Source organism: Oncorhynchus nerka, linkage group LG8 (genome assembly GCF_034236695.1).
Source record: "Oncorhynchus nerka isolate Pitt River linkage group LG8, Oner_Uvic_2.0, whole genome shotgun sequence".
Classification (NCBI taxonomy): Eukaryota; Metazoa; Chordata; class Actinopteri; order Salmoniformes; family Salmonidae; genus Oncorhynchus; species Oncorhynchus nerka.
The window spans coordinates 14,060,569-14,081,334 of record NC_088403.1 but is presented as its reverse complement, the minus strand read 5'-3'; the positions used below and the strand labels follow the sequence as shown (position 1 = coordinate 14,081,334).

Below are 20,766 nucleotides of genomic sequence, written 5' to 3'. Positions count from 1 at the left end.
CTGGACCCAGTCTAGCATGGCCAGGCTTAATCTGTTCCTCTGGACCCAGTCTAGCATGGCCAGGCTTAATCTGTTCCTCTGGACCCAGTCTAGCATGGCCAGGCTTAATCTGTTCCTCTGGACCCAGTCTAGCATGGCCAGGCTTAATCTGTTCCTCTGGACCCAGTCTAGCATGGCCAGGCTTAATCTGTTCCTCTGGACCCAGTCTAGCATGGCCAGGCTTAATCTGTTCCTCTGGACCCAGTCTAGCATGGCCAGGCTTAATCTGTTCCTCTGGACCCAGTCTAGCATGGCCAGGCTTAATCTGTTCCTCTGGACCCAGTCTAGCATGGCCAGGCTTAATCTGTTCCTCTGGACCCAGTCTAGCATGGCCAGGCTTAATCTGTTCCTCTGGACCCAGTCTAGCATGGCCAGGCTTAATCAGTTCATCTGGACCCAGTCTAGCATGGCCAGGCTTAATCTGTTCCTCTTGACCCAGTCTAGCATGGCCAGGCTTAATCTGTTCCTCTGGACCCAGTCTAGCATGGCCAGGCTTAATCTGTTCCTCTGGATCCAGTCTAGCATGGCCAGGTTTAATCTGTTCCTCTGGACCCAGTCTAGCATGGCCAGGCTTAATCTGTTCCTCTGGACCCAGTCTAGCATGGCCAGGCTTAATCTGTTCCTCTGGACCCAGTCTAGCATGGCCAGGCTTAATCTGTTCCTCTGGACCCAGTCTAGCATGGCCAGGCTTAATCTGTTCCTCTGGACCCAGTCTAGCATGGCCAGGCTTAATCTGTTCCTCTGGACCCAGTCTAGCATGGCCAGGTTTAATCTGTTCCTCTGGACCCAGTCTAGCATGGCCAGGCTTAATCTGTTCCTCTGGACCCAGTCTAGCATGGCCAGGCTTAATCTGTTCCTCTGGACCCAGTCTAGCATGGCCAGGCTTAATCTGTTCCTCTGGACCCAGTCTAGCATGGCCAGGCTTAATCTGTTCCTCTGGACCCAGTCTAGCATGGCCAGGCTTAATCTGTTCCTCTGGACCCAGTCTAGCATGGCCAGGCTTAATCTGTTCCTCTGGACCCAGTCTAGCATGGCCAGGCTTAATCTGTTCCTCTGGATCCAGTCTAGCATGGCCAGGCTTAATCTGTTCCTCTGGACCCAGTCTAGCATGGCCAGGCTTAATCTGTTCCTCTGGACCCAGTCTAGCATGGCCAGGCTTAATCTGTTCCTCTGGACCCAGTCTAGCATGGCCAGGCTTAATCTGTTCCTCTGGACCCAGTCTAGCATGGCCAGGCTTAATCTGTTCCTCTGGACCCAGTCTAGCATGGTCAGGCTTAATCTGTTCCTCTGGACCCAGTCTAGCATGCCCAGGCTTAATCTGTTCCTCTGGATCCAGTCTAGCATGGCCAGGCTTAATCTGTTCCTCTCCAAACACTGGCTGACTTCAATGACTTCTTTCATATTTTCACAGCAACTGTGTGACCCAGTTGAGAACTGAGTACAAATGAATGAGTAGAAAAACACACAAACAAAGATCTATTACATCAGATGTTACAGGGTGTGTTGAAGCATCGTGTATTAGCCTGCATCAGTTATAATGGATAAAGCAATAATGACATTAGGCCTGCTGTAAACATTCCTTCGAGGTATGTTATTTACCTAATACCTCCACACTGCCCCCTAACCAAACATAGGAAACAATGGAACTATTGTCTCCACGAGCCGTGCATTATAGGCGACTGCAAGGTCAAGTAGGATTTGACCCCACCGTGGGCTATGAAAACCATTTTCAGAAAGGGGTACAGTCGGTCCTACAACCAGGTTGGATGTTCATATAGCATAATAATCTCATCGACATAAAACTAGAACAGATTACAATGTAGCCTAGCGTTAGACTACAATGTTCCAGTTTATTCTGGAATTGTTCAGCATTGTACAGACTTCATTCCGAACTTTGAACAAAGCTGCTCGCGGGGCTTCCAGTGGTTACTTCTCGTATCCGGTGAAAAGAAGAGAGTGGGGGTTAAATTGGTTTTCTCAGACGTTCACGGCAGTTTGCAGAGCTCTCCCGGTCGTGTGAGTAAACTGATCCGTACAGGCTCGGTCTAATGCATTGTGGGGGAGGAGAGAGAGATGATACTCCATCCCTCTTTTTATTGGGCGCTGCCACTGAAAAGAAGAGGGTGGAGTGCTCAGTTGTTTTTCTCTGGCTTCAACGATAGTTTGCAGAGTCTCTCCGGGTCTTGTGTGTAAACTGATCCGTACAGGCTCGGTGTATTTTCTGGGGAGAGAGAGAGAGGGGGAGGAGTGGGAGAAGATACTCCATCCCTCTTTCTCTTGGCCGCTTTACCGCGGGCGTTACAGTTCAACGTGCAGTTTCTTGCCAATTCATCAGGGCGGACTTAATCCAACAGTGTGTTCGTCTTTGAATATGAAACACATTTGAATTCATTCTGTATTTACGTTTTTTGGGCGTGAAGAAAAATCTCTTTGTCGTGGGGAAAGTGTCAAACTTCCATACCGTGTCATATTTCCCGGGATTTAGAGCGTCGTTGCTCGCTCGCTCCCTTCGGCTTCTCACAATGTTTTCTCTCCCGGGGAAGAACTGAACTTTTTACGGACTTTGACAACGTAGACAATAGGACTTCGTTTGGGTTTTGGTTGTAAAAAGAGAGGAGACGAACCGATTAGGACTGCGAGTTCGTGTTCAACTACAAATTCCTGAGGTAAGCGACCGGTCATGGCCGTGTATTTTAACTTCTCTGCGGCTGAGTTTGGTTAAGAATGATGTGAAGGAATCGACAGATTGTTGGTCTGGCTCTATGACAGTGGGATAACAACTGGATCATAATACTTGGTAGAAATGTATTGTGCCCTTACAACTGGGGAGTGAGATAAGAAAAGGACATAGAAGGCTATAGTGTGGTAATTTTGTAATAAATCTAGCGTGTGAGTTCCGGTCCTAATCAATGGAACAAATCTCAGTTCCTCGTTAACCAGTCACGCGGCTACAATGTTGCGTGGCAATGATAGTGAGTGGGCTACTGTTGCACGGTTTGTAGGTGAAAGTAGCTTAGTAACGTTAGATGCGTTTGTTATGTGTATTGCAGTGGGATGTTATCATGAAAACGACTGCATGGTTTTCAAACATTGACCTCGGTGTTTGGGAGCTCTTCAAAATAGGCCAACAATTTGCATTTCACTCGTTGGGAGTTGTGCTCAACAGATTTGTGAAACGTCAAGGCTTTTACTCCGTAGCCTACCTAATGGGGATCCTAATAAAATACCGCCCTACAGCATCTCATCCTACAAGCAGACTTCAGGAGAAACTATTCTCCAGGCAACATTTATGTATTCAGCCATGTTGGCTGTAGGCTAATGTGTTACCTGGTCTCTGTGCCTGGTTTGGGCTGGATTTCCCAATGTTCTAGGCATCACTTCCACCAGTGCGTCTGTCAACTGAACACATGCATGTAGGTATAATAAAGGCTGCAATGGGAGCCTGCATGCCATTGTCAATGGACATACTCATTGGCTGCTTGTATAGCCATTACAACAAGTAGGGGACTTGTAAGAGCACTGTCCCGTCTCATTCCCATATCCCATCTAATGCTGAATGCAGTTCAGCTTTGGGCTTTGAACCCCATGTAGAGAAAGCAGAGTCAGTCACCACATGCTGTAGTGGTTCAGACCCAGAACAGGAAGAGCCCCTGCCCCCTCAAGGTCAAAAGGAGAGGGACAAAAACAGAGGGAGCATTTTCCCCTCTCTCTGGGACTCACTCTCTCGCTCTCTCTCTCTGTCTCTCTGTTTGTGTCTGAGACTGACCATGAGTAATGGGCCTGTTTGTTTGTCTTTCATGCAGAACATGGACACAGTATACACTGACGCTATTGATTCATGTTTCCTGCTCAAACCCAAATGTGTGTGTGTGTGTGTGTGTGTGCGCTGTCACGTTGTCCGTACCCCTCTGTCCCTAGAACGGAACAGCCCCCCCCTTCTGTAGTCACTGGACCTGCCTTGTTTAGAGTCAACATTGTATGTGTTCTTTCTCTCCCTCTCTCCTCCACCCCTTCTCCTCTCTCCTCCACCCCTTCTCCTTCTCTCCTCCTCCCCCTTCTCCTCTCTCCTCCACCCCTTCTCTCTCTCTCTCCTCCATCCCTTCTCCATCCCTTCCTCTCTCCTCCACCCCTTCTCCTCTCTCCTCCACCCCTTCTCCTCTCTCCTCCATCCCTTCTCCTCTCTCCTCCACCCCTTCTCCTCTCTCCTCCACCCCTTCTCCTCTCTCCTCCACCCCTTCTCCTCTCTCCTCCACCCCTTCTCCTCTCTCCTCCACCCCTTCTCCTCTCTCCTCCATCCCCCATAAAGAGTCATCTCTGTCATAAAAGACTGTATAAGTTTGTTTCACAACCCTTCATATGGATTAACGTTAAATTAACATTTCCATTATTGAAGAGCTAGATTTTGTGTGTGTGTGTGTGGAGAATCTTGGATGGTCTCCCCAACACAACCATCTGCTTACTGGACACCCACACAGAGCCAGGTGCTGTTTCCTTCCACCACGTCCATGCATCATTATCTGAGTCTCACACATACTGAAAGTGGACAACGTGTGGTGTGTTGATTTTCTGTGGGCTCAAATCACTGCAACACCACTCCCTATTCAAAAACTCCCTGTCAATTGTGAACATGGCTGTTGCTCCTAATGTTCAGGCAGACTAATAGCTCTCCACAAGGGTTCATTTGGGGTCATGTCTCTCATCTGAAGAGGACCGCTTGGTAGACAATTCAGAATAATGATTTGTGGAACAAAGACCCGTGTCTGTCTGCTTAAGAACGTGTGGGGGAGAAGAGAAAACACAATTAATGAAAACAACCCCAGCTTTTGATTTCTATACAGAACCGACGAGGGCAACAGAACCGACGAGGGCACAACTATGGGGCAAACAGACGGGTTGGATTAGATTGTTGACCACATGTTAACTATATTTCAGCTCCAGTGTTTATTGAGAACAAAAACATTTGGTAAATGACCACTTGTTGTCTCTCATATACATTGTTAAAGTTGTTGGTTCGCTAGATTGACATGAAATCAGTCAAAACACCACAACAATACATGGTATCAAGAACAAGATGGAATAAGTCACTTAGGATTCCCCACATGGCAGCTTCTAGTCATTCTGGCTTTCTGGTCATCCAGAATCCCAAGGACACGCTGACCTCTGCCCCATGGAAGCGTGACCTCTGTCCCATGGAAGCGTGACCTCTGTCCCATGGAAGCGTGACCTCTGCCCCATGGAAGCGTGACCTCTGCCCCATGGAAGCGTGACCTCTGCCCCATGGAAGCGTGACCTCTGTCCCATGGAAGCGTGACCTCTGCCCCATGGAAGCGTGACCTCTGTCCCATGGAAGCGTGACCTCTGTCCCATGGAAGCGTGACCTCTGCCCCATGGAAGCGTGACCTCTGCCCCATGGAAGCGTGACCTCTGCCCCATGGAAGCGTGACCTCTGCCCCATGGAAGCGTGACCTCTGCCCCATGGAAGCGTGACCTCTGCCCCATGGAAGCGTGACCTCTGCCCCATGGAAGCGTGACCTCTGCCCCATGGAAGCCTGGGCACATGGTTTTCCTGACATTGTCAGATGTATTTAATTTATTGTTTTTCTCTCCCATCGTTCACTTTTCATTATAGTCACTTGCCACAATTGAATAATATATTAATCATATTACAAGACATTCACTTTCTATCCATAGTAGATTCACATACAAGACCCTGGTCCTTATCTACGGAGCAGCAAGATGACCTGACCCTCCCTACCTTCAGGCTATGTTCAAACCCTACATCCCAACCAGAGTACTCTGGTCTCTTGGCTCTCCTACCCCTACGGGAGGGCAGCTCCAGCTCAGCCCAGTCCAACCTCTTCTCTGTCCTGGCACCCCAATGGTGGAACCAGCTTCCCCCTGAAGCTAGGACAGCAGAGTCCCTGTCCGTCTTCTGAAAACATCTGAAACCCTACCGCTTCAAATAGTATTTTAAGAAATCCCACAGCACCACTTTCGTGAATTTACACTTGACTTTTCCCTGCTTACAAACTCTGACTCTACTGAGCTACATTGAGGGAAAATGTACTTTCTCTACCTGTGATATATGGTTGTCTCACCTCGCTATTTTAAGATGAATGAACTAACTAAGTCGCTCTGGATAATGGAAACTGCTAAATGACCCCAATGTAAAGTGGGGCACCTGGTAAAGTGGGGCACCTGGTAAAGTGGGGCACCTGGTAAAGTGGGGCACCTGGTAAAGTGGGGCACCTGGTAAAGTGGGACAGTTAAGGACGGGTGGTTCTTACAGGGAGGTTCAGGTGAACAGTAGTGGTCTGAAAGGTGAAGGTTTACAGAGGGATTGTTTAGTGCCGCTTGTACGTCCTGTGTGTGTAATGAAGCATTAGCTTTTAGTCCATTAGTGACCGGCAGTGTGTGTCACCTGTACTTGGGCTTCAGTAGCTAGAGTCCAAAGGTTGTTTACTGTGGAAACACGGGGCCGTGTCTGCATGCACGTGTTTGTACTTGACTCATCAGACCACTGAACATGTTCATTCCAGTCTGTTTCTCACCAAGTCAACCTGGGAAGGTCCGTAGTTTCCCCACCTGACGGTTTCACTTTCCAGATGGTTTATTACTGTCCGTCCTCCTGGGTAACACCAGATGGTTTATTACTGTCAGTCCTCCTGGGTAACACCAGATGCATTATGGTTTATTACTGTCAGTCCTCCTGGGTAACACCAGATGGTTTATTACTGTCAGTCCTCCTGGGTAACACCAGATGCATTATGGTTTATTACTGTCAGTCCTCCTGGGTGACAGCAGATTCTTTATTACTGTCAGTCCTCCTGGGTAACACCAGATGGTTTATTACTGTCAGTCCTCCTGGGTAACACCAGATGGTTTATTACTGTCAGTCCTCCTGGGTAACACCAGATGGTTTATTACTGTCAGTCCTCCTGGGTAACACCAGATGCATCATGGTTTATTACTGTCAGTCCTCCTGGGTAACACCAGATGCATCATGGTTTATTACTGTCAGTCCTCCTGGGTAACACCAGATGCATCATGGTTTATTACTGTCAGTCCTCCTGGGTAACACCAGATGCATCATGGTTTATTACTGTCAGTCCTCCTGGGTAACACCAGATGCATCATGGTTTATTACTGTCAGTCCTCCTGGGTAACACCAGATGCATCATGGTTTATTACTGTCAGTCCTCCTGGGTAACACCAGATGCATCATGGTTTATTACTGTCAGTCCTGCTGGGCGACACCAGATTCTTTATTACTGTCAGTCCTCCTGGATGACAGCAGATGCATCATGTTCTGCTGTTGCTAAGTAGAGTTTATTCCTCCCGTGTTACTCATTTTTCATTCTTCTTATTTTAAATTCTGCATTGTTGGGAAGGGCTCATCAGCAGTCATTTCACAGTAAAGTCTACACCAGTTGTATACGGCACAGGTGCTGAATACGATTGGATTTACAGTATGGTGAATCATTTAGTTCTTCAGTTCTCCTCCACCCGTAGGCTTTGGAATATCCCCACCTGAACATTTCAGTTTCCATTGTCTGTCCTACATTTACTGTCAGTCCTGGACATTCCTAATTCCAGGACACAGTCTGAGCTCTGCCATGGATGACTAAATTGATGGTGACTCATTGACTTGTTTCAGTGTGTGGAGGGTTACTGTAAATGTTACGCTTGTCCTTACATGTTCATATGTTTTGGGCTCCTGAGTGGTCTAGGGCACTGCACCTCAGTGCTAGAGGCATGCCTACAGACCCTGGTTTGATTCCAGGCTGTATCACAACCGGCCGTGATTGAAAGTCCCGTAGGGTTGCACACAATTGGTCCAATGTCGTCCGGGTTAATTAGGCTGTCATTGTAAATAAGAATTTGTTCTTAACTGACTTGCATAGTTAAATAAAGGTTAAATAAATATTTGTTTTTCTCTTGCTTCACCTTTTTATATGGGGCAGTTATGTTGCCATGCTACTGTCACTGCACTGCTACTCACTGTTTGCTGTTAGATGTTGGTGGACTTGGCCCATGGTCACTACTGTCGTGTTTGGTGTGTCTGTATGGATTCTTTCCCTTGGTGACCAAGCTGTGGTATGTTGTGACGGTCTTAATGTTACGCTATGGCTTGGTGGCAGATTTGAGAAGTGACTCAGTATATTGGTGCCCTGTCTGTGTAGTGACCTCGCATAAATGATGTTACTGGACACATGCTCTGGGACCTCCCCTGAGGTAGTGGCATCATGCAGAGGGGTGGTGGTGTGACCTCACTGGCCTGGGGTTTGTTTAGGTGTGTGTGTCAGCAGGTGTCTCGGTGTGTGTCAACATTGTGTCTGAGGTGAGATCACACCCCCTCTCACACCTGTAGGGGGACAGCTGCTGCAGCACACTGGGGGTTCTCTCTCCTGCTGGTGTTCCTCCCCCAACTCACCCACACGCATACATAGTGTGTTGTAGGCCTCTCCATGCATAGTGTGTTGTAGGCCTCTCCATGCATAGTGTGTTGTAGGCCTCTCCAGGCATAGTGTGTTGTAGGCCTCTCCAGGCATAGTGTGTTGTAGGCCTCTCCAGGCATAGTGTGTTGTAGGCCTCTCCAGGCATAGTGTGTTGTAGGCCTCTCCAGGCATAGTGTGTTGTAGGCCTCTCCAGGCATAGTGTGTTGTAGGCCTCTCCAGGCATAGTGTGTTGTAGGCCTCTCCAGGCAGAGGACTTAAGGGGTCCAGGGGCATAGTGTGTGTCTCAACATTCTGTGCAGGGGCATTGTTGGTGGCCTCTAGGGGCATAGTGTGTTTTTCCAGCTGTTCCTGCAGGCATAGTGTTGTAGGCCTCTAGGGGCATAGTGTGTTGTAGGCCTCTAGGGGCATAGTGTGTTGTAGGCCTCTAGGGGCATAGTGTGTTGTAGGCCTCTAGGGGCATAGTGTGTGATTGGTCAATAGGCCTCTAGGGCATTGTTTCAATGAAGTTTTGTTATTCAATGATAGATGGCTTGTTTTTATGCACATTTTTTTCACTTGAGAAATTCTTCACCAGACATCTGTTAGATGTACAATTGAGTGACTAAGATCTACTTGGCAAAAACATCAAAATTAATGATAGATTTCTTGAGTTGTCTTCGATTCATTCGGACTATTTTAGAGGAAGTGCGTACTTGCAAAGGTATTTTTAAGGGAGTATGCAAGACAGACGTTCACTACGCAGAGTTCTACTAGGAGCAAACTGAACCTAGTATGCAGACACCTTTTTAGAGACGGGATGTCGCAGGCCTCTCCAGACAGAGGACTTCTTAGAGGTGTTCTCTGGTCCCTGTCTGTTCTGTCTTCTATATCCACCTGGAGAGTAGTTCTCTGGTCCCGGTCTGATCTGTCTTCTATATCCATCTGGAGAGTAGTTCTCTGGTCCCTGTCTGATCTGTCTTCTATTTCCACCTGGAGAGTACAGTTCTCTGGTCCCTGTCTGATCTGTCTTCTATTTCCATATGTGGAGTAGTTCTCTGGTCCTTGTCTGTTCTGTCTTCTATATCCATATGTGGAGTAGTTCTCTGGTCCCTGTCTCTTCTGTCTTCTATATCCATATGTGGAGTAGTTCTCTGGTCCCTGTCTGTTCTGTCTTCTATATCCATATGTGGAGTAGTTCTCTGGTCCCTGTCTGTTCTGTCTTCTATATCCATATGTGGAGTAGTTCTCTGGTCCCTGTCTGTTCTGTCTTCTATATCCATATGTGGAGTAGTTCTCTGGTCCCTGTCTGTTCTGTCTTCTATATCCATATGTGGAGTAGTTCTCTGGTCCCTGTCTGTTCTGTCTTCTATATCCATATGTGGAGTAGTTCTCTGGTCCCTGTCTGTTCTGTCTTCTATATCCATATGTGGAGTAGTTCTCTGGTCCCTGTCTGTTCTGTCTTCTATATCCATATGGAGAGTAGTTCTCTGGTCCCTGTCTGTTCTGTCTTCTATATCCACCTGGAGAGTACAGTTCTCTGGTCCCTGTCTGATCTGTCTTCTATTTCCATATGGAGAGTAGTTCTCTGGTCCCTGTCTGTTCTGTCTTCTATATCCATATGGGGAGTAGTTCTCTGGTCCCTGTCTGTTCTGTCTTCTATATCCATATGGGGAGTAGAGTTCTCTGGTCCCTGTCTGTTCTGTCTTCTATATCCATCTGGAGAGTACAGTTCTCTGGTCCCTGTCTGTTCTGTCTTCTATATCCATCTGGAGAGTACAGTTCTCTGGTCCCTGTCTTCTGTATCAATATGCACACAGTTGTGTTGACTAGCTAACGTCCACAGCAAGTTCTGCAAGGTTCCCTTCCCTGCTTGTTTGTGTTTGTCTGAATGTTTGGAGGAGAAAACATGGTGTATTAAATCTCCATGTGGTCCTGAAGAGTGAGAGGCAGGGCAGAGCAGAGGTTGGGCCGTTTTCTATTTAAGACTTCTGCTCTGGTTCCCAGCCCTGGTAGAAGGGAGTAGCAGAGAGACGGCTGGTTGGCCCTGGTAGAAGGGAGCAGCAGAGAGACTGCTGGTTGGCCCTGGTAGAAGGGAGCAGCAGAGAGACGGCTGGTTGGCCCTGGTAGAAGGGAGCAGCAGAGAGACGGCTGGTTGGCCCTGGTAGAAGAAGGGTGCTGCTTGAAGGGAGCAGCAGAGAGACTGCTTGAAGGGAGCAGCAGAGAGACTGCTTGGTGGTGCTGGTTGAAGGGCGCAGCAGAGAGACTGCTTGGTGGCCCTGGTTGAAGGGAGCAGCAGAGAGACTACTTGGTGGTGCTGGGGATGAACAGGAAGATAAGAGCAGAGAGTCTTTCATCCCTCAGAGTGAAGGAAGAGCGGAATAGTTTGTTTATACTCTGAGCTAGATCAAGTCTCCGGGAGGGGAGAAATCAAAAGACAAAATCAAAGCTTTGCTTTGTGTTTAAATATGTAGTGGAGAAATACAGGTACACACACACACTGACAGATGGCTGATATATGAGAGCCGCCAAGTGTGTGTGTTAATTACTTTGTCAGCCGCTCACCACAGTGTCCAGGTTTTAGAGGGAGTGACTGTCAAAAGCAGCTTAGCCTACCTGCTGGGGACCTTTTGTGTGTTGTCTGTGTTGGTGATATTGACCAAGAGCTCACCACTGTTTTAATCCTCCTGCATTCTGTTGGTGCTGGAATTTCATCTTTCTCTCTCCCCCTGAACACCACGTAATGCGCTCGTTAATCCTCAAACATTCCTCACGCGGGGCTTTAGTTTTAATTATGAGCACTAAAGTAGTGGTAACGCTGAGGTCCCTGCTGCTGCGTGCCAATAGCCTTTAGCTGTTAGAGTACAGGGTAACGTGCGGTTAGAAAGGGTACAGGGTAACGTGCGGTTAGAAAGGGTACAGGGTAACGTGCGGTTAGAAAGGGTACAGGGTAACGTGCGGTTAGAAAGGGTACAGGGTAACGTGCGGTTAGAAAGGGTACAGGGTAACGTGCGGTTAGAAAGGGTACAGGGTAACGCGCGGTTAGAAAGGGTACAGGGTAACGCGCGGTTAGAAAGGGTACAGGGTAACGCGCGGTTAGAAAGGGTACAGGGTAACACCATCCTGTTTTCAGTGTAAGCGGGGACATTCATTATAAAGTAGGCAGGTTTGTGTGTGTGTGAAAGCTCCAGGAAAACCTGTTTAACAGGACAGTAGTGTAGCTCCAGTTGTAATAACAGACTTTAGGCCATTAGGAAACCCTGTTTAACAGTTAGAACTACTGGAGCTATGCTAACCTGTTTAACAGTTAGAACAACTGGAGCTATGCTAACCTGTTTAACAGTAGACTGTCATAGAACAACTGGAGCTAGGCCATGCTAACCTGTTTAACAGTTAGAACAACTGGAGCTATGTTCTAACCAGTGTTTAACAGTTAGAACAACTAGAGCTATGCTAACACTGTTTAACAGTTAGAACAACTGGAGCTATGCTAACTGTTTAACAGTTAGAACAACTAGAGCTATGCTAACCTGTTTAACAGTTAGACAACTGGAGCTATGCTAACCTGTTTAACAGTTAGAACAACTGTAGACTATGCTAACCTGTTTAACACAGTAGACTAGGCCAGTAGACTAGCGCAGCTCCTGTTGTTCTAACACAGTGTAGACTAGCGTAGCTCCTGTTTTAACACAGTGTAGACTAGCGTAGCTCCTGTTTTAACACAGTGTAGACTAGCGTAGCTCCTGTTTTAACACAGTGTAGACTAGCGTAGCTCCTGTTTTAACACAGTGTAGACTAGCGTAGCTCCTGTTTTAACACAGTGTAGACTAGGCCAGTTTTAACACAGTTGTGGTTGCAAACCTGTTTATGACAGTGAACTCAACTGGACTGAGTGACTAGGCCTTTAACACTGTCTGTCTCTGCCATTATCTATTCTGTCTGTGACATCCCCTAACAGACTGTACACCTGCTGTTGATCATCAGTTAGACTGGCCAGGAGTACCTCTTGTCTGTCTCTGCTGCTTGCTTACAGGTTTGAGGCTCTAGAAGAGACTCACAGCTCCTGTTGTTCTAACCAGTGGAGAGCTGCAAGAGGTGCAGGCTTTTTAACACAGTGTAGACTAACAACTCCTTTAGATGAATCAGTCAACATCTTGATGATTAGTTTAACACAGTGTGACTGCTGATCCTGGACAGAGGGGTAGTTGTGGTGGATGCTGAATACTGCTGTTTAAAGCTGTTACTTACTGAGACCTGTCTACACCTCTGTCTCCCTCTGTCTCTGTCTGTGACATCCCCTCTGTCACCCTGTGATCTCTGTCTCCCCTCTGTCTCCCCTTGTCTGTCTCCCCTCTGGTATTTACAGGCTTTGCAGTATATCACTGTGTCACACAACAGTACAGCAGCATAGGCTGTTCCAAATGCCAGCACCTCATTTAGATTCATCAACATCTTGATGATTAGGACACACTTTTGATCCTGGGCCTCATGGGTAGTAGTGCTGAAATCAAAGCTTTTGAGATTTGTCACATACACATGTTTCCCCAGATGTTAATCGAGTCTCCCGAAATGTCTCCCCTCTGTCTTCTAGTTCCGACAATGCAGTCTAACCCTCAAGTAATTTAACTAACAATTCCAAAACTACTGTCTTATACACAGTGTAAGGGGATAAAGGCTTCTATGTACATAAGGATAAATGAATGACAGTGACTTTTGACCTGGGTACAGAGCAGCATAGCATCTATACAGGGAATAGGGTGCCATTGTTTTTGGGATGCAAACATAGTGTAGTGAGGAGCTAGCTGTAGCCCAGAAGGTGTTTCTATTTCACACATCAGCAGTGTTTTCTCACACAGTTGTGTGTTGCGTTGCCCAGGACGACAGATGCTGGGGTCAGTGGTCAGCAGGCGTGAAAGGTCATGTCGCTACTAGATAAAAATAACAAGGTCATGTCATAGCTAGGTAAGAACAATGTAGAGATTGTAGCTGCCCATAGGTAGGTAACACAGTGATATGTAGCAAATGGAATAGTCAATGGGTAGGTAACAGAGGGGTGTAGATGATGGACTCGTCCATGGGTAGGTGCCAGGGGGGGTGTAGATGATGAAATAGTCCATGGGTAGTAACAGAGGGGTGTAAGTAGATGGACTAGTCCATGGGTAGGTGCCAGGGGGGTGTAGATAATGAAATAGTCCATGGGTAGGTAACAGAGGGGTGTAGATAATGGACTAGTCCATGGGTAGGTAACAGAGGGGTGTAAATAATGGACTAGTCCATGGGTAGGTGCCATGGGTAGGTGCCAGGGGGTGTAGATAATGGACTAGTCTATGGGTAGGTTCCAGGGGTGTAGATAATGGAGTAGTCTATGGGTAGGTTACGGGGGGTGTGTAGATAATGAAATAGTCTATGGGTAGGTTACGGGGGTGTAGATAATGGACTAGTCTATTGGTAGGTTATGGGGGTGTAGATAATGCAATAGTCTATAGGTAGGTTCCGGGGGGTGTAGATAATGGACTAGTCTATGGGTAGGTTCCAGGGGGTGTAGATAATGGAGTAGTCTATGGGTAGGTTCCGGGGGTGTAGATAATGGAGTAGTCTATGGGTAGGTTCCAGGGGGTGTAGATAATGGAGTAGTCTATGGGTAGGTTCCAGGGGGTGTAGATAATGGAGTAGTCTATGGGTAGGTTCCAGGGGGTGTAGATAATGGAGTAGTCTATGGGTATGGGAGAGATGCACACACTGTTGGTAGCATTCCATCTGCTTGTGTTCCTGGAGCAGGGAATATCAGCCACCACCATTAACAGTCACACACCTCTGCCCATCCCCTAGCACGCACACTGTACTCAGTTCAGTCCATATATTGACTCATCTAATGTGTTTGTACTTATACATCCATCTACATTAGGGTCTTATCCATGCTAATGGAGTATTTCTAAACGTTACTGGCTGTCCTCAGAGCAGTCTACATTAAAACCTCATCCAACATGTGGGAGGCTGTGTGAGGCCCTGATATAGGACACTTTGGTATAGGATGCATCCTAAATGGTACCCTATTCCCTACATGGTGCACTAATGTTGACCAGAGCCCTATGGGCCCCTGTCAAAAGTAGTGCATTAAATAGGGAATAGGTTGCAATTTAGGATGCTACCTATATCAGAGTGTTCTATATCAGGGCCTCATACATTCTCCGTAATAATTAGTAATGTCTGTATCCAGACCTCGCGTGGAAAGAAACCCTACAGGACTACTGTTTACTGAAATCACTGGCACAGCATTCAATTCCTTCCTGTGTGTGTGTGAACTTTTCGTGCGTGTTTGTAGGCTACACACAGTGTGCATATCTGACCATCTCGTCTCAGTCCATGTGCTTAATTTCCTGTTCCTGTGTTTGGCCTAGGGCCGGTTTCACTCTGCATGACATTGGCAGCCTCCTCTCCTCTCCAACCTCAAAGCTCTTTCCCAGAACTCCCTAACAACGGCCCAGCCAGCCAGTGTTCAGAGGGCCCTCTGAATCAGAACGCTGAGTTTAAACAAAACCAAATGTCATGCCACTTCTCTTAACTATGTCTGTCTCGCTGCAGAGTCTTCAGAAAGAACTCACCCCTTGTTCTATATGTTGTTACAGCCTGAATTTAAAATGGATTACATTGACATTTTGTCACTGGCCTACACACACAATACCCCATAATATCAAAGTGGAATTATATTTTTAGACATATTTACAAATGAATTACAAATGAAAAGCTGAAATGTCTTGAGTCAATAAGTATTCAACCACTTGTTATGGCCTAAATAAGTCCAGGAGTAAAAATGTGCTCAACAGGTCACATAAAGTTGCATGGACTCACTATGTGTGCAAAACTAGTGTTTAACATGATTTTTGAATGACTGCCTCAGTCGAACAGTGCATTTCAGTCACAGATTCAACCACAAAGACCAGGGAGTTTTACCAATGCCTCCCAAAGAAGGGCACCTATTGGTAGATGGGTTTAAAAAAAAAAAAGACATTGAAATCGCTTTGAGCATGGTGAAGTTATTAATTACACCTTGGGTGGTGTATCCAATACACCCAGTCACTACAAAGATACAAGCTTCCTTCCTAACTTAGTTGCCAGAGAGGAAGGAAACCACTCAGGGATTCACCGTGAGGCTGATGGTGACTTTAAAACAGAGTTAATGGATGTCATAGGAGATAACTGCAATGTTGTTAATCCATCCTCAGTTATTTGACAATACTAACCTAATTAACAGCGTGAAAAGAAGGAAGCCTGTACAGAATAAAAATATTCCAAAACTTACTTCTTGTTTACAAGAAGGCATTAAAGTAATACTCCAAAAGAATATGGTAAAGAAATTTACTTTTTGTCCTGAAATAAAAATCGTTATATTTGGGACAAACACAACACATCACTGAGTACCACTCGTCATATTTTCAAGCATGGTGGTGGCTGTATCATGTTATGGGTATGCTTGTCATTGGCAAGATCTAGGGAGTTTAAGGATGAAAATAAATGGAATAGAGCTAAACAAGGTAACATCCTAGAAAACCTGGTTGTTTGATTTCCATCAGACACTAGGATACAAATGTGCCTTTCAGCAGGACAATAACCTAAAACCCAAAGCCAAATATACACAGAAGTTGCTTACCAAGACAACAACATTGAATGTTCGTGAGTGGCCTAGTTACAGTTTTCATTTAAATTGTCTTGAGAATATATAGCAGGACTTGAAAATGACTCTAGCAAGGATCAACAACCAGCTTGACAGAGCTTGAAGCATTGTAAAAATAATAATGTGCAAATATTATACAATCCAGGTGAGCAAAGCTCTTCTAAACTTACCCAGAAAGACTCGCATCTGTATTTGCTGCCAAAGGGGATTATAACTTGTATTTTTTTATTTTACCTTTATTTTACTAGGCAAGTCAGTTAAGAACAAATTCTTATTTTCAATGACGGCCTAGGAACAGTGGGTTAACTGCCTGTTCAGGGGCAGAACGACCGATTTGTACCTTGTCAGCTCGGGGATTTGAACTTGCAACCTTTCGGTTACTAGTCCAACGCTCTAACGACTAGGCTACCCTGCCGTATTGTCTCGGGGCTGAATACTTATGGAATCAAGATATATTTGTGTTTTTATTTGTCATTATTTTTTCCCGCCCACCAATGTTCAAATTTTTCTTACACTTTGATATAATAGTATTTTGTGTAGTTCTTTGAGAGAATGAAATACATTTTAATCCCATCTTGTAACGCAACAAAATGTGGAAAAAGTCGAGGGGTGTGAATATTTTCTGAAGGAACTGTATGACTGCCTCTTACCAAGCTCTTCAAACTCCTCCTAACACACTGCCTCTTACCACGCTCTTCAAACTCCTCCTAACACACTGCCTCTTACCACGCTCTTCAAACTCCTCCTAACACACTGCCTCTTACCACGCTCTTCAAACTCCTCCTAACACACTGCCTCTTACCACGCTCTTCAAACTCCTACCACGCTCTTCAAACTCCTAACACACTGCCTCTTACCACGCTCTTCAAACTCCTACTAACACACTGCCTCTTACCACGCTCTTCAAACTCCTACTAACAGACTGCCTCTTACCACGCTCTTCAAACTCCTACTAACAGACTGCCTCTTACCACGCTCTTCAAACTCCTACTAACAGACTGCCTCTTACCACGCTCTTCAAACTCCTACTAACAGACTGCCTCTTACCACGCTCTTCAAACTCCTACTAACAGACTGCCTCTTACCACGCTCTTCAAACTCCTACTAACAGACTGCCTCTTACCACGCTCTTCAAACTCCTACTAACAGACCTCTACCACGCTCTTCAAACTCCTACTAACACCTTACCACGCTCTTCAAACTCCTCATACTCCTACTAACAGACTGCCTCTTACCACGCTCTTCAAACTCCTACTAACAGACTGCCTCTTACCACGCTCTTCAAACTCCCTAACAGAACAGACGAACAGACTGCTGTGTGTGTGTGTGTGTGTGTGTCTTAATGTAAATCTAATCACAAGGAGATGGCGCCGCACCCCACACACACGTTTTAATCTATGAATGTATGCTTCAGGATTGGCAGTGTAGTTTGCATGGGTGGACGGTTGTTTACTTGCCGGCTTGGCTCACGCATTAGATGATCACAACATTACTGACCTTTAATTACAGAGCCTGCCTGACTGGTAGGAAAAATGGCTGTGGTTGAAGCTGGAGAGACTAAATAACTTTGTTCTAGAAACTCTCTTGGTTGGTCTGTCTGTCTGCGTTTCTCTCCTTCTATTCTCGGTGTTTCTGTCTCTCTCTGCGTCCTCTTGGACTTGACACACCCTACACCACAGATATCATGTTTACAGCAAACACCCAGCCAAACTGGATCACAGCCCTCCTCCCCCTTCCCTCTCTCAAACTTCCTGTTCTTCCCCTCTGTTCTCTTTCCAGCTATGTGCTGGAGGAGGTTCTAGCTAGTCCACTACGCTGGGAAATGAGGCTTTATTCATTAGTTATGTATTAAAGCTGATAACAAACACTTGGTTTGTAATACTTTATCACATCTGCTTATTATTTAATATGGCATTAAAGTTATTATGTAAAAATCGCTCCACCATTTCCTGGTTGCTAAAATTATAATACAATTTGCCTAACTTCAGTTTGTGACAAAACAAGCAAGTATAAGTATAGCGAGACATTGTATCTAAACCACTGTGAAATATATTTTCCATAACCAAAAATGTTGTATTTTCAGCAGTTTGAAGCTGGTGTACAAAACCGAAAGTAAAAGACACACAAATGATACTCAAGAATGCTTAGCATAGAAATAGCGCACATAGAATAGATCTACCGCTTCTTAGACTTGCTTTCAAAGAGTGACAGATCTATGAAACACTTTTCTCTGTGATTTTGGTTGGGTTTCCTAAAAAGGTACATATTGCAGCTTTAAGATGAAGTAACGATCTGCCCATTAGTCATGAATCATTATTCCTACCAAACCTCCATTATACAAGCCAGTGAGGGAGCTATATAAACAATAGCTAAAGCAGTACCTACTCAGAGTAGTGTGAACAGTCACTCTGCTCTGCTGTCTGTTTCTACACTGTTCCAGCAATCAGTTTGGTATTTCCTGCTCCCTGTGCCTGATGCCTGTCTCCTCTCCTCTCAACACTGTTCTGTGATCAGATTGGTATTTCCTGCTCCCAGAGCCTGCTGACTTTCTCCTCTCATTACAGTGAACTGAGATCAGTGGAGCTGGAGGTGTGTTGTCTGGAATGTTACTCCATTCCTATCTCTCTTTCTCTCTCTTTCTCTTCACATCTCGCTCTCTCTTTTTGTTTCCCCTATTTTCTCCTTTATTTCCAGCCATGATTGGAGCGATTTGTTTTCTCCATGGCGATGGTGATGTGTGTATGTCGTGGCTGTGTGTCGTGGCTGTGTGTCGTGGCTGTGTGTCGTGGCTGTGTGTCGTGGCTGTGTGTCGTGGCTGTGTGTCGTGGCTGTGTGTCGTGGCTGTGTGTCGTGTAGTGGGTGTATGAGTGTAGTGTGGATGTATGTATGTGTGTAGTGTAGTGTAGTGTGGATGTATGTGTGGATGTATGTAGTGTAGTGTAGTGGATGTGTGTAGTGTAGTGGATGAGTGTAGTGGATGTGTGGATGTATGTAGTGTAGTGGATGTGTGTAGTGTAGTGGGTGTGTAGTGTAGTGGATGTGTGTGTAGTGTAGTGGATGTGTGTAGTGTAGTGGATGTGTGTGTAGTGTAGTGGATGATGTGGATGTATGCAGTGTAGTGGATGTGGATGTATGCAGTGTAGTGGATGAATGTAGTGGATGCCTCGGGACCCTCATTGTAAATTCCAGCCACTATTATGTATTATAAGGACAGTTAGTCATATGGAATTGGTTTATTTCCACGGTAATGGAGACTCTGTGCTTTCAGCCAAACTCACACTTCAATCTCTATTCAATTAAATCTCTCGCTCTCTACCCTTTCTCCCAACCCCTCTCTCTTTCTCCCAACCCCTCTCTCTTTCTCCCAACCCTCTCTCTTTCTCCCAACCCTCTCTCTTTCTCCCAACCCTCTCTCTCTTTCTCCCAACCCTCTCTCTTTCTCCCAACCCTCTCTCTTTCTCCCCGCCTCCTCTCTCTTTCTCCCCGCCCCTCTCTCTTTCTCCCCGCCCCTCTCTCTTTCTCCCAACCCCCTCTTCTCCCAACCCCTCTCTCTCTTTCTCCCAACCCTCTCTTCTTTCTCCCAACCCTCTCTTTCTCCCAACCCCTCTCTCTTTCTCCCAACCCCCTCTCTTTCTCCCAACCCTCTCTCTTTCTCCCAACCCCTCTCTCTTTCTCCCAACCTCTCTTTCTCCCAACCCTCTCTCTTTCTCCCAACCTCTCTCTCTTTCTCCCAACCTCTCTCTTTCTCCCAACTCTCTCTCTTTCTCCCAACCCCTCTCTCTCTTTCTCCCAACCCTCTCTCTCTTTCTCCCAACCCTCTCTCTCTTTCTCCCAACCCTCTCTCTCTTTCTCCCAACCCTCTCTCTCTTTCTCCCAACCCTCTCTCTCTTTCTCCCAACCCCCCTCTCTCTTTCTCCCAACCCTCTCTCTCTTTCTCCCAACCCTCTCTCTCTTTCTCCCAACCCCTCTCTCTCTTTCTCCCAACCCCTCTCTCTTTCTCCCAACCCTCTCTCTTTCTCCCAACCCCTCTCTCTCTTTCTCCCAACCCCCCTCTCTCTTTCTCCCAACCCCTCTCTCTCTTTCTCCCAACCTCTCTCTCTTTCTCCCAACCCTCTCTCTCTTTCTCCCAACCCTCTCTCTCTTTCTCCCAACTCTCTCTCTCTTCTCCCAACCTCTCTCTCTTTCTCCCAACCCTCTCTCTCTTTCTCCCAACCCTCTCTCTCTTTCTCCCAACCCTCTCTCTCTTTCTCCCAACCCCTCTCTCTTTCTCCCAACCCTCTCTCTCTTTCTCCCAACCTCTCTCTCTTTCTCCCAACCCTCTCTCTCTTTCTCCCAACCCTCTCTCTCTTTCTCCCAACCTCTCTCTCTTTCTCCCAACCCTCTCTCTCTTTCTCCCAACCCTCTCTCTCTTTCTCACACACCTCTCTGTTCTTAAAGACAACAAACATGCTGCCTCTCTCCAGAAATGAATGAATAAAACAAGTGGTGTGTCATTCAGGTAGAGGGATAGTTTTAGCTCTCTAATTGAACGCTTGGTGAACTGATTTTCAATGACCAGAAGCTCAGCACGTCCTCTGGGTCTCTGACAGTGTGTGGGTTGTGGTGAAGGTGGTTTAGGCT

General features: G+C 46.3%; 1 protein-coding gene across 1 annotated transcript in view; it reads left to right on the top strand.

Annotated features, from left to right (window-relative positions):
• The first annotated feature begins 2,145 nt into the window (after window positions 1–2,145).
• LOC115117947 (plexin-B2-like) overlaps window positions 2,146–20,766 on the top strand; it is a 185,743-nt gene continuing 167,122 nt past the window's right edge. The window contains exon 1 of the mRNA XM_065021375.1: window positions 2,146–2,705. The gene's annotated coding sequence lies outside the window, so the exon portion shown is untranslated. The remainder of the gene's footprint in view (window positions 2,706–20,766) is intronic.